This window comes from Nomascus leucogenys, chromosome 2 (assembly GCF_006542625.1).
Source record: "Nomascus leucogenys isolate Asia chromosome 2, Asia_NLE_v1, whole genome shotgun sequence".
Taxonomy (NCBI): domain Eukaryota; kingdom Metazoa; phylum Chordata; class Mammalia; order Primates; family Hylobatidae; genus Nomascus; species Nomascus leucogenys.
Window position 1 is genome coordinate 107,475,390 of NC_044382.1, and position 13,861 is coordinate 107,489,250.

Genomic DNA, 13,861 nt, shown 5'->3' on the forward strand with positions numbered 1-13,861 from the left:
GGGCTCAAACCAGTCTCCTGCCTTGACCTCCCAAAGTGCTAGGATTATGGGTGTGAGCCACCATGCCTGGCCTTTTTTTTTTTTTTAATTTATTAGCGTAGTCAGGGTCTCACTATGTTGCCCAGGCTGGTCTTGATCTCTTTGGTTCAAGCAATCCTTCTGCCTCAGCCTTCTGAGTAGCTGGGACTGCAGGTATGCACCACCACACCTGGCCAATTTATTATTTTTTATTTATTTATTTTTATTTTTAAATATTTTTATTATTTTTATTATTCACTTACTATTCCTCAAATATTTTAAAAATTATTTTGTTGAGACAGGGTCTCGTTCCATCATCCAGGCTGGAGTGCAATGGCATCATCATGGTTCACTGCAGCCACAACCTCCTGGGCTCAAGGGATCCTCCTGCCTCAGCCTCCTGAGTAGCTGGGACTACTGACATGTGCTACCACACCTAGCTAATTTTTTTTTTTTTTTTTGTAGAGAGGTAGTCTCACTATGTTGCCCAGACTGGTCTCAAACTCCTTAGTTCAAGTGATCCTCCCACCTGAGCCTCCCAAAGTGCTGGGATTACAGGTGTGAGCCACTGTACCTGGCCTTATTTTTTTAGAGATGGGGTCTTGCTATGTTGCTCAAGCTGGTCTCAAACTCCTGGGCTCAATAAATCCTCCTGCCTCAGCCTTTTGGATAGCTGGGATTAATAGGCCTGAGCTACAGTGCCCGGCTCAAACCTTTTATTTTAATAATTTTATATATTGCAAAAAAAGAAAAAGACCATTTATGAGTCTACCACAGGAAAACTAGAGCACAGACAATAATTTACATCCACCTCTGTGGTTCTTCCTTATCTTCTTCCCTCCTGCTTTGATTTGAATGTGTTTCCCCAAATTCTTGTGTTAGAAACCTAATCTTCAATACAACAGTGTTAGAATGTGGGGCCTAATGGGAGGTGTTTAGGTCATGAGGGATGGACCATCATGAATGCATTAATGTTGCTATAAAAATGGCTTGTGAGACTGGGCGTGGTGGCTCACGCCTGTAATCACAGCACTTTGGGAGGCCGAGGTGGGCAGATCACTTGAGGTCAGGAGTTCAAGGCCAGCCTGGCCAACATGGTGAAATCCTGTCTCTACTAAAAATACAAAAAGTTAGCAGGGCGTGGTGGCACATGCTTGTAGTCCTTGGGTGGCTGAGGCATGAGAATCACTTGAACCTAGGAGGTGGCATTTGCGGTGATCTAAGATTGGGCCACTGCACTCCAGCCTGGGAGACAGAGCAAGACTCCCTCTCAAAAAAAAAAAAAAGGCTTGTTAGAGTAGGCTTTCTCTCTCTTCTGCTATATAAGGACATGGTGTTCCTCCCCTCCAAAGGATGCAGCATTCAAGGTGCTATGTTGGAAGCAGAGAGACTGAGTCCTGACCTGCCAGTGTCTTGATCTTGGACTTTCCAGCCTCCAGAACCATGAAAAGGAAATTTCTATTCTTTATAAATTACCCAGTCTTAGGTAGTCTGTTATAGCAGCACAAAACAGACTAAAACACCTTTATCCCCCACTGCATCCAAGGTAATCACTATTCTGAATCTTGTGTTCATGATTATTTTGCTTTCCTTTTACTATGGTACTGTATGTATGCCTAATTAATTAATTATAGAGATAGGGTCTCCCTATGTTGCCCAGAGTGGTCTTGAACTCCTGGGCTCAAGCAATCCTCTCACCTCAGCCTCCCAAAATGCTGGGATTACAGGCTTGAGCCACCAAGACTGGCCATATGTATGCCTTAAAAATTTGAACTGTTACATGACTCATTTTCATTTGACTTCAGACTTGAGCCCTCATATGACTGCAGTGTTCAGTCTCTTAGTCTGTCATGGTGTTGCATGAACTAAAGATGAGCTGAAGGTCAGATAAATAGTAATTCAAAGACACTTGACATGACATCTGTGCCTTATTTGTGAAAGAATCCAGTAAAGATGCTCTAAAGGATAGGAACCAAAGATATACTATTAATATTTGCCTTTTCTTTAACTATATCTATTCCTTTAAAAGCTTTACAGAGAGATTACCTGATAAGTAGCCCTCTGCAGATTTCCGATAGTTTGCTGTTTTTCTCTTCACTAGTCTTTACCTGAGAGTGTTCTACTCATTGTTTAAGATACAATTTAAAATTCACCTCAGGGCAACAAATGCAAACACAGACAAATGAGGTTACATCAAACTAAAAATCTTCATAGCAAAGGAAATAATCAACAAAGTGAAGAGACAATGTGTAGAATGGGAGAAAATATTTGCAAACTATACACCTAAGAGGTTAATACTCAAAATATGTAAGGAATGTAAACAATTTAATAGCAAGAAGACCACTGAACTGAAAAATGGGCCAAAGATGTGAATAGACATTTTTTTCAAAAGAAAACACACAATGGACAAGTATGCAAAATCTCAACATTATTAATCATTAAGGAATCAAGCAAATGCAAATAAAAACCACAATAACACCCTGCACTCCTATTAGAAAGGGTACCATTAAAAATACAAAAGATAAACAAGTGTTGTTGAGGATGTGGAGAAAAAGGAACCCTTGCACACTGTTGTGGGGAATGTAAGTTTGTATGGCTATTATAGAAAACAATTTAGGGGTCCCTAAAAAAATTAAAAATAGAGCTAGCATATGATCCAGCAATCCAACTATGGGGTATATATCCAAAGGTAGTGAAATCAGTATGTCAAAAAGATATCTGGCCTCTCATGTTTATTGCAACACTATTCACAATAGCCAGATATAAAAATCAACCAGGATAAAGAAAATATCGTACTTATATAAAATAAAATACTATTCAGCCATAAAAAGAAATCTTGTCACTTGCAACAACATGGGTAAATCTGAAGGACATTAGGTTAAGTGAAATAAGCCAGGTGCAGAAAAGACAAAATACCACATGATCTTACTTATATGTGGAATCTAAAAATTTTATTCCATAGAAATAGAGAGTAGAATGATGATTACCAAAGGCTGGGGTTGTGAGGAGTGAGAGAGGAGATATTGGGAAGATTTTGGTGAAATAATACATAATTATAGTTAGAAGGAATAAGTTCATGTGCAGAATGGTGACTAGTTAATGAAGATATATTATGTTCTTGAAAAATGCTAAAAGAGTTTAAAAATGCAACCCAAATGTCCAACAACAATAGACTGGATTAAGAAAATGTGGCACATATACACCATGGAATACTATGCAGCCATAAAAAATGATGAGTTCGTGTCCTTTGTAGGGACATGGATGAAACTGGAAAACATCATTCTTAGTAAACTATCGCAAGGACAGAAAACCAAACACCGCATGTTCTCACTCATAGGTGGGAATTGAACAATGAGAACTCATGGACACAGGAAGGGGAACATCACACTCCGGGGACTGTTGTGGGGTTGGGGGAGGGGGGAGGGACAGCATTAGGAGATATACCTAATGCTAAATGACGAGTTAATGGGTGCAGGAAATCAACTTGGCACATGGATACATATGAAACAAACCTGCACATTATGCACATGTACCCTAAAACCTAAGTATAATTAAAAAAAAAAATGCTAAGTGTTCTCACCACAAAAATGATAACTGTGAAGTAATAGATTTGTTGATTAGCTAGATTGAATCATTCCACAATGTGTATATATTCAAAACATTATATTGTACATCTTAAATACATAGAATTTTATATGTCAATTTTTAAAAATAAATAATTTGAAAAAAATAAAACTCACTTCAGAAAATCCTTGTACTACTCTCATAGGCATATAGTTCTCCATCGTTTGTTCTTTAAGCACATGCCCAAATCATTATTCTGGAATTTATCTCACTCTGTGGTGATTACTTCTAGAGAAGCCTGTCTTTTCAAGTCACTGAGCTATTGAAGAGATGGTCTCACTCACCTTTGTCTTTTCCAGAAATTAGTCCAGTACCAGGGCAATAGTAAATATTTGTTTAGTAAATGAATGAATGAATGAATGATAGGCACTATTTCAGATTATTAGAAGTGGAAAAGAATGGGGCATGGTGTTGCATGTCTGTAGCCCCAGCTACTTGGGAGGCTGAGGCAGGAGGATTGCTTAAGTCCAGGAGTTCAAGGCCATTCTGGGCAACATAGTGAGACTCTGCCTCAATATATATTTTTTTCTTTTTTATGGAAAGAAAACATTACCAAAATATCTACTTATGGTCCCAGACTACAATAAGAATGTGCCGTAATAGGAGTGAACTTAAAATTGTTTCTGTATCTGCTCACCCTACTAGGCTTTTTCCTTATAAATGGTATCACTGAATAGAAAATGATGGCAAATCATGTTTAACAATCATGCAATAATCACAATAATGGTGGGTACTATAACTGATACTGAGGCTGAGGATTACATTCATTTATATCCTCAGGAAATTCTGACTAAAATGGCAGATTTGGAGACAGTAGTAGAGGGGACAGTAGCAGACAAGGAATTTATTTATTTGTTTGTTTATTTTTTAGAGACAGGGTCTTGCTCTGTCACCCAGGCTAAAGTGCAGTGGTGCCATCCTAGCTCAGTGCAGCCTTGAATTCCTGGGTTCAAGTGATCCTCTCACCTCACCCTCCTGAGTAGGCTGGGACTGCAGGTGCATGCCACCGTGCCCAGCTTTAGGCAAAGAATTTAAACAAATATTTGGAAGATGGAACACAGAGAAGGAGCAATAATTAAATTAGTAGAGCAAAGTAAGCTGCAACCTAAATGCCTGCAGAAGGGAATACCAAGAGAAGCAAATAGAATTGTTTCGGGACTCTGGTAAACAGTTAAAATAAGGAGCAAGACAGGACTGCTGGAAACAGAGGGAAACTCTGAAAAATCTATACTTACAGTAGCTAGACTCCCCTAAAAATGACTTCTTATCTCCCACCAGAAACTAGATGTTTAGTCTCTGGATATATTGAATTAGAGAAGCTCTGGGATAGGAGACACCAGCTCAGCAGATGGTGATGGGAGAGGGTTAAGTTGAGATACTGAAGGTGACACCCTGAGTTATTTGTTCTTTTCCCGAAATGCCAACAATCAGACCTATGCCCTATCGGACAGGAGATCAGGAGATTTCTTCATGGAAAAATTGAATAGCCTTGGGATCCCCCAACCAAAAAGTCAGCTTTTTACCCAGGTAATCGAGAATAAAACTAGCCAATAAGCTTTATACTGCCTTAACCTGAAATGTAGGTGATTAGCCAAAGATCTCCAGATGTTTGAAAATAACCCCTTGACACGAGAGGCACAGGTTCAATCAACCTAATATGGAAAAGGAACCCAGAGAATATTGAGATAGGGCAAGAAGAAGAAAAGAAAATCTTTGTAAAAAATCAGTAATATTCTCAGAGAAACAAGAGAAGATATTGCATCCTCACAACAAAAAACAATGTTACTTTGTAGCAAAGAAATAAGATGTTATATTTTAAAAAGAATAATTTGGGAACCCTCCCCCCAAGAAAGTCCTTTTAGAAAAAAGTGACAAATGAAAACTTTAAGAAAATAGAACAACAACAACAAAAGGCAAAGAAATATAAGAAAAAATGTAAGAAAATCCAGGAAGTTTGGGCCAGGTGCAGTGACTTATGCCTGTAATCCCAACACTTTGAGACCAGAGGATGACTTGAAGCCAGGAATTTGAGACCACCTTGGGCAACAAAGTGAGGCCTCTATCTCTACAAAAAAAAAAAGTAAAAAAGAAAATTCAGGACTTTCAATATCTGATTAATAGGAGTTCCAAAAAAATAAAGAATAAAGAAAATGGAAATGAGGGAATTATCAAAGACACAACATAAAGAAAAGTTTTCAAATTGAAAGAACGAGTCTATGTGTTTAAAAGGCCCACTCGGTGCCCATAGTAGCAAATGAAGACCAACAACAAGGCATAGCACTGTGAAATTTCAGAATACTACACGTAAAATGAAGATTCTTTAACCTGAAGAGAGAGAAAAAAAAGTAGTATGTGGAGGATTATGTCATCAGACTGCAAGAGCAGTAAGTACATGTAAGACAGTGCGTCAATGCTCTCAAAATTCTAAGGAAAGTTTTTCAACCTGGAGTTTTATATTCAGCCAAACTATTAATTAGTTATAAGAAAAAAACAAAGGTATTTTCAACATGTGAGTCTCAAAAAATATACTTCCCTTCTATTCTTTCTTAAGATATTACAAGCCATGGCCGGGCATGGTGGCTCAAGCCTGTAATCCCAGCACTTTGGGAGGTCGAGGTGGGCGAATCACCTGAGGTCAGGAGTTCAAGACCAGCCTGGCCAATATGATGAAACCCCGTCTCTATTAAAAGTACAAAAAAATTTGCCGGGTGTGGTGGTGTGCCCCTGTAATCCCAGATACTCAGGAGGCCGAGGCAGGAGAATTGCATGAACCCAGGTGGTTGCAGTGGGCTGAGACCATGCCACTGCACTTCAGCCTGAGCAGCAAAGTGAGACTTCATCTCAAGAAAAAAAAAAAGATATTACAAGCCAGATGTGGTGGCTCACACCTGTAATCCCAGTGCTTTGGGAGGCTGAGGAGGGCGGGAGCCCTTGAGCCCGGAAGTTCAAGGCATTGAACTATGATCACACCAGTGCAGTCCAGGCTGGGTGACAGAGTGAGACCTTGTCTCTAAATTAAAAAAAAAAAATATATATATATATATATAATTTAATGAATTACTCCATCCAAACATATTTTTGGTCATCCTGGATCTTGGAAATTAGAAACAAATCATGAGCACTGGGATCCAGGATGTCCCAAAATAAAGGCAGGGTAAAGGAATTCCTGGATGGCAGCTATATATCTGGGTTTGATGGATAATCTGATGCATTTTAACTATATACAAAATAGTATTGAGGATATTTTGAAGACCTTTCTGAGAATTTGGAAAGAATTTTTGATAGGTATGTGGGAAAATACGTAAATTGGACAGATTGATAATTTGTAACTCAGAAAAAAAGAAGAAAAAATGGAAAAAAGAAAACATTTCAAAGTGAAAAACTACCATATTACACAGTGAATCAATGTTAGATTATATTTTAATATTCATAATATTCTGAACAGTGACTGATAATTTAAAATATTTAGAGAAATTTTAGGGAAAGACAAATGGGGTTATATATCCTTACCTACTATGATATATATAATTAATAAAACAATAATTAACAATATTAGCATATCATTACAAACTCCTTCACCTCAGCAAAATGTATGAATATTGAAAGTGGTGGCATTTAAGGAATAGGATGAGAAAGGTAGGGGAAGGTTACAGTTTGCTACAATTTGTTATAAGCCTTTTTCTGTTCCATTGAACTTTTAAATTATGTGTATACATTATTTTAATACAAGTTAAAATTAGTTAAAAGTCAAAAGTATTACAAATTATGAATTATCATATGTACACAGAATCACATATAGAATACACTAGCCCTGTGTTAGTCTGGATCCTCCAAAGAGCAGAAGCCAAGATAGGGTTAAATATGAAAAATATTTATTAGGGTAAATACTAATGAAAGAAACATGGGCAGTTGGGAGAGGCTAGGAGAGCCATAGGACTATTATGCATGTCTGATTCTGAGTGAAGAAAAGAGAAAAAGAAAGGAAGAAGGTAGGCAGGCAGGAAGGAAGGAAAAATGAAGGACAGGGAGAAGCAACTTTTACTGTTGTGTAATCAAAGGAAAAGTCTACAAGACCACTGGAGGGTCCTCAAACCAAAGCAAACCAGCTGGGCGTGGTGGCTCATACCTGTAATCTCAGTACTTTGGGAGGCTGAGGCGGGCAGATCACCTGAGGTCAGGAGTTTGAGACCAGCCTGGCCAACCTGGTGAAACCCTGTCTCTAATAAAAATACAAAAATTAGCCGGGTGTGGTGGCGCATGCCTATAGTCCCAGCCACTTGGGAGGCTGAGGCAGGAGAATCGCTTGAACCTGGGAGGTGGAGGTTGCAGTGAGCCAAGATCATGCCACCGCACTCCAGCCTGGGTGACAGAGTGAGACTCCATCTCAAAAACAAACAAACAAAGAAACACAAAGCGGACCATCAGAAGAGTCCTGGCATCTCCCAGGAACAGGCCTGCCTTCCTGCTGGACGTGAGCAGCTCCTGGAAAATTTGGCTTCAGTGCAAACCTAGCAATTGATTTCAGACCACAGAGGTAAGAGCTCTTGACCCATTAGACTTCCTGCTGTAGAAGATCTAAGAGGCACACTCTCATGGTTGCCACTGCCACAAGGACTATATTGAAAATAAAAAGATTTTATGTCATCTATTGAAATAAGTGTTTTAAAAAATCGAATTAGCAGCGGGTTTTTTCTTTTTTTTTTTTTCATTTGAAAAGAAGGGATTCTAGTATTACCTATCACTCAGGAGCTTTGTGAGAATAAAGTGAATAGAAAGATTACATAAATAGATATAGATATGTCTTAATCTCATAGCCTGTCACATAGAAAATGCTATATATTTATACATTAGGTAACAGTGCTACAATAAGGTCGACAATTCTGGGTTTTATTTATGTTACATCATCTTCCCCTTCCTGACACATGGAAGACTACTGTGTCACTTGATTTGATGAAAAAATGTGAGCAGAAGTGATGCATATCATTTTCAGGCAGATGCAGTAAAAGTCCATTCACAATTCTTCATCTATCTTTCCCTACTAGTCATGAAGGAGGCCTCAAGTTGAGATGAAAGAGGTAACATACATCAAAGTCGTCTGGATCTCTGGAAAATCCATAGAAAACATGTGTCCTAGAATAATTCCTGGACCTGCAGTAAACTTTGCATAAAGGAAGAAATGGATTTTTGTCTGCATTTTTTTTTTCCGAGACAGAGTCTTGCTCTGTTGCCCAGGCTGGAGTGCAGTGGCACAATCTTGGCTCACTGCAACCTCTGCCATGGGTTCAAGGAATTCTCTTGCTTCAGCCTCCCAAACAGCTGGGATTACAGGCATGTACCACCATGCCCGGCTATTTTTTTTTTTTTGTATTTTTAGTAGAGATGTGGTTTCACTATGTTAGCCAGGCTGGTCTCGAACTCCTGACCTCAAATGATCCACCTGTCTAGGCCTCCCAAAGTGTTGGGATTACACGCATGAGCCACTGCATCCAGCCAATTTTTTTCCATGATAGCAACATAACCTAGACTCTCCTGACAAATGCAGCTATTATTGTTGTTATTATTATTTCTAAAGATCCTCTCATTGAACAAGTGATTGAATTTCTGTGTTTTTGTTTGTTTGTTTTACAGTAATGTGGAACAAGTGACAATTTCATTTTTTAAGAATGCTGTTTGTAAAATAAGGAGAGAAAAATGGAGCTGATCGAACCTTCAGAATACAATGCTAGTCTGATTCTGAGTGATGTAGAGAGGAGGGAAAAAAAGGAGGAAGACAGGCAGGCAAGCAGGAAGAATGAAAGACAGGTGGAAGCATCTTTGACTGAAGTAAAGTCTAAGGAAAAGAAGGAATTTGTAATTTGGAGTAATTGTTAATTTTTCTTTCTTCATAACCACATCCAATCTATTACTAATTCTTTTAAACTCACCTTCAATAAATATCCCAAATCCAGAAACTTTTCACCATTTTGAAACCATCTTAATCTCCTATCTGGGTTAGTAGTCTCTCTTTCTCTCTCTCTCTGTCTCTCTCTCTCTCTCTCTGTCTCTCTCTCTCTCTCTCTTAAGACAGGGTCTCACTCTGTTGCCCAGGCTGGGGTACAGTGGAGCAGTCTTGGCTTGCGGCAGCCTCCATCTCCTGGACTCAAGCGATCATCCCTTTATTTCACTGTATACAAAAATTAAGATAGATTAAAGACAAACGTAAGACCTGAAACAATAAAATTTCTGGAAGAAAACCTAGGAAAAACTCTTCTGGACATTGGCCTAGGCAAAGAATTCATGACTAAGACCTCAAAGGCTAATGCAACAACGACAAAAAAGACAAATGGGACTTAAATTCAAAAGCTTCTGTACAGCAAAAGAGTCAACATAGTGAACAGAAAACCTGCAGAATAGGAGAAAATATTTTCAAACTTTGCATCCAGCAAAGGACTAATGTCCAGAAACTACAAGTAACTCGAACAATTCAAGAAGAAAAAAACTACTCCAGCAGGGCGTGGTGGCTCAAGCCTGTAATCCCAGCACTTTGGGAGGCTGAGGTGGGTGGATCACGAGGTCAAGAGATCGAGACCATCCTGGCCAACATGGTGAAATCCTATCTGCACTAAAAATACAAAAATTAGCTGGGTATGGTGGTGCGCATCTGTAGTCCCAGCTACTTGGGAGGCTGAAGCAGGAGAATTGCTTGAACCCACGAGGCGGAGGTTGCAGCCAGCCGAGATCGCGCCATTGCACTCCAGCCTGGTGATAGAGCGAGACTTGGTCTCAAAAAAAAAAAAAAAGAAGAAAAAAGAAAAAAACTACGCCATTAAAAAGTGGGCTATTTTTCAAAAGAAGACATACAAATGGCCAAGAAGCATATGGAAAAATGCTCCACATCACTAATCATCAGAGAAGTGTAAATTAAAACACGATGAGATATCATCTAACACCAGTCAGAACGGCTGGGATTGTTTTTATTTTGTTTTATTTTTTGTTTTGTTTATTTGTTTGTTTTTGTTTTTAGGGACAAGGACTTTGTATTAATCTGTTTTCATACTGCTATAAAGAACTGTCCGAGACTGGGTAATTTATAAAGGAAACAGGTTTAATTGACTCGCAGTTCAGCATGGCTGGGGAGGACTCAGGAAACTTACAATCATGACAGAAGGCAAAGGGGAAGCAGGAACCTTCTTCACAAGGTGGCAAGAAGGAGAAGTGCCGAGAGAAGAGGGAAGAGCCCCATATAAAACCACGAGATCTCATGAGAACTCACTGTCTACCATGAGAACAGCATAGGGGAAACCAGCCCCATGATTCAGTTACTTCCACCTGGTCTCACCCTTGACACATGGGGATTATGGGGATTATAATTCAGGATGAGATTTGGGTGGTGACAGAAGGCCTAACCATATCAATCTTGCTCTGTCACCCAGGGTAGAGTGCAGTGATGTGATCACAACTCACTACAGCCTCAATCTCCCACACTCAACTCATGTACCCACCTCAGCCTTGCAAGTAGCTGGGACTACAGGCACATGCCACCATGCTGGGCTAACTTATTATTTTTTGTAGAGGCAGAGTTTCACTGTGTTACCCAGGCTGGTCTTGAACTTCTGGGCTCAAGCCCAAGAGTCTGGCTGGAGCCCAGGAGTTCGAGACCAGCCTATGCAACATAGTAAGACCCTGTCTATGTTGAGACTGTCTAAATCCTCCTGCCTCAGCCTCCAAAAGTGCTGAGATTACAGGAGTGAAAAATGGCTATTATTAAAAATGAAAAAAAAATCAGATGTTGGTGAGGATGCAGAGAAAAGAGGATGCTTATACACTGTTGGTGGGGACATAAATTAGTACAACCTCTGTGAAAAACAGTATGGAGATGTCTCAAAGAACTAAAAATAGAACTACCATTCAATCCAACATCCTGCTACTGGGTATCTACCCACAAGAAAAGAAATCATTATATCCAAATCTACCTGCACTCATGTTTATTGCAGCACTATTCACAATAACAAATATGTGGAATCAACCTAAATGTCCATCAATGGATGGTTGAATAAAGAAGATGGTACATATATACCATGGAATACTACTCGTCCATAAAAATACATGCAATCATGTTTTCTGCAACAACATGGATGGAACTGGAGGCTATTATCTTAAATGAAGTAACTCAGAAACAGCCAAATATCTCATGTTCTCACTAGTAAGCGGGAGCTAAATAATATGTACGCATGGACGTAGAGAGAGGAATAACAGATATTGGAGACTTGGAAAGGTAGGAGGGTGGAAGTGGAGGGCGAAGGATGAGAAATTGCCTAATGAGTATAATGTACACTATTAGGATAATGGGATCATTAAAAGCCCAGACTTTATCACTCTGCAGTATATCCATGTAACAAATCGGCACTTGCGCTGGGCCAGTGGCTCACACCTGTAGTCCCAGCACTTTGGGAGGCCAAGGTGTGAGGATCCCTTGAGCCCAGGGGTTCAAGATCTGCTAGGCAATGTAGGGAGACCCAGTCTCTACAATTTTTTTTTTTAACAATTAGCTGTGTGTGGTGCTGTGCACTTGTGGTCCCACCTACTCAAGAGGCCAAGGTGAGAGGATTGCTTGACCCTGGGAGCTCCAAGTTACTGTAAGCCGTGCACTCCAGCACTGCACTCCAGCCTGACAACAGGGCAAGATCGTGTCTCAAAAAAACCAACCAACCAACCAATCAACCAAAGAAACAAAAATTCACTTGTACTCTCTAATTCTATAAAAATTTAAAATAATAATAAGCAGGAAGTTGATCTATGAAAAACCAAGCTTATAAGTATTAAATTAATAAGTCATTTGATAGCATTAATGTAAACCTTAATTTTGAATACCAAATTTAATATTGCTCCTCATCTTTTGATTTCTAAGCTGTGTTGAGATACCAAAGAGAGACAAATGAATAACTACTATCTTATCCCCACAAGTTTCCTAGTAGAATTGGAGTCTGCTGAAGTCATCTGCATTACACATTTATTAGATATTTCATATATTTGATTTTTTAAAAAATTATTTTTATTTGGAGGCAGGGTCTCTCTATGTTGCCCAGGTTGGACTTGAATTTCTGGGCTCAAACAGTTCTACTGCCTCAGCATCCCAAGTAGCTGGGACTACTGGTGCATGCCACCTGAGTAGCTGGGATTACAAGCATGCGCCACCATGCCCGGCTAATTTTTCTATTTTCAGTAGAGACAGGATTTTGCCATATTGGCCAGGCTGGTCTCAGACTCCTGGCCTCAAGTGATCTGCCTGGGTGTGGTGATATATTAGTATATTTAATATTAAATAAAAATTGTACAGTTCTTAGCAGAAGAAGGTTTCCACACTTTCTTAATTTCCACCTATCATTCTTTTTTTGTTTGTTTTCCTTGAGACGGAGTCTTGCTCTGTCGCACAGGCTGGATGGAGTATAGTGGCACAATCTTGGCTCACTGCAACCTCTGCCTCCTGGGTTCAAGCGATTCTCCTGCCTCAGCCTTCCGAGTAGCTGGGATTACAGGCATGCACCACCACACCTGGCTAATTTTTGTATTCTTAGTAGAGACAGGATTTCACCATGTTGGCCAGGCTTGTCTCAAACTCTTGACCTCGTGATCCACCCACCTCGGCCTCCCAAAGTGCTGGGATTACAGGCGTGAGCCTGTAATTCTTGACCATCTTTTCATAAACTCAGACACTAATTTGGGCTCTTGATGACTTATAGATGGTAAAAGGTTAACATTGTGGAAGACAGTGTGGTGATTCCTCAAAGATAGAAATACCATTCGACCTAGCAATCCCATTATTGGGTGTATACCCAAAGGAATATAAATCGTTCTGTTATAAAGACACATGCATGTGAATGTTCATTGCAGCACTGTTCACAATAGCAAAGAACTGGACTCAACCTAAGTGCCCATCAATGATAGACTGGATAAAGAAAGTGTGGTACATATATGCCATGGAATACTAGGCAGCCATACAAAAGAATGAGGTCATGTCCTTTGCAGGGACATAGTTGGAGCTGGAAGCCCTTATTCTTAGCAAAGTAACTCAAGAATGGAAAATCCATACTGCATGTTCTCACTTATAAGTGGGAGCTAAATGTTGAGAACATGTGTACACACAGAGGGGACCAAAACACACTGAGGCCTATGAGAGGGTGGATGGTGGGAGGAGGCACAGGATCAGGAAAAATAACTAATGGGTACTAGGCTTAATTCC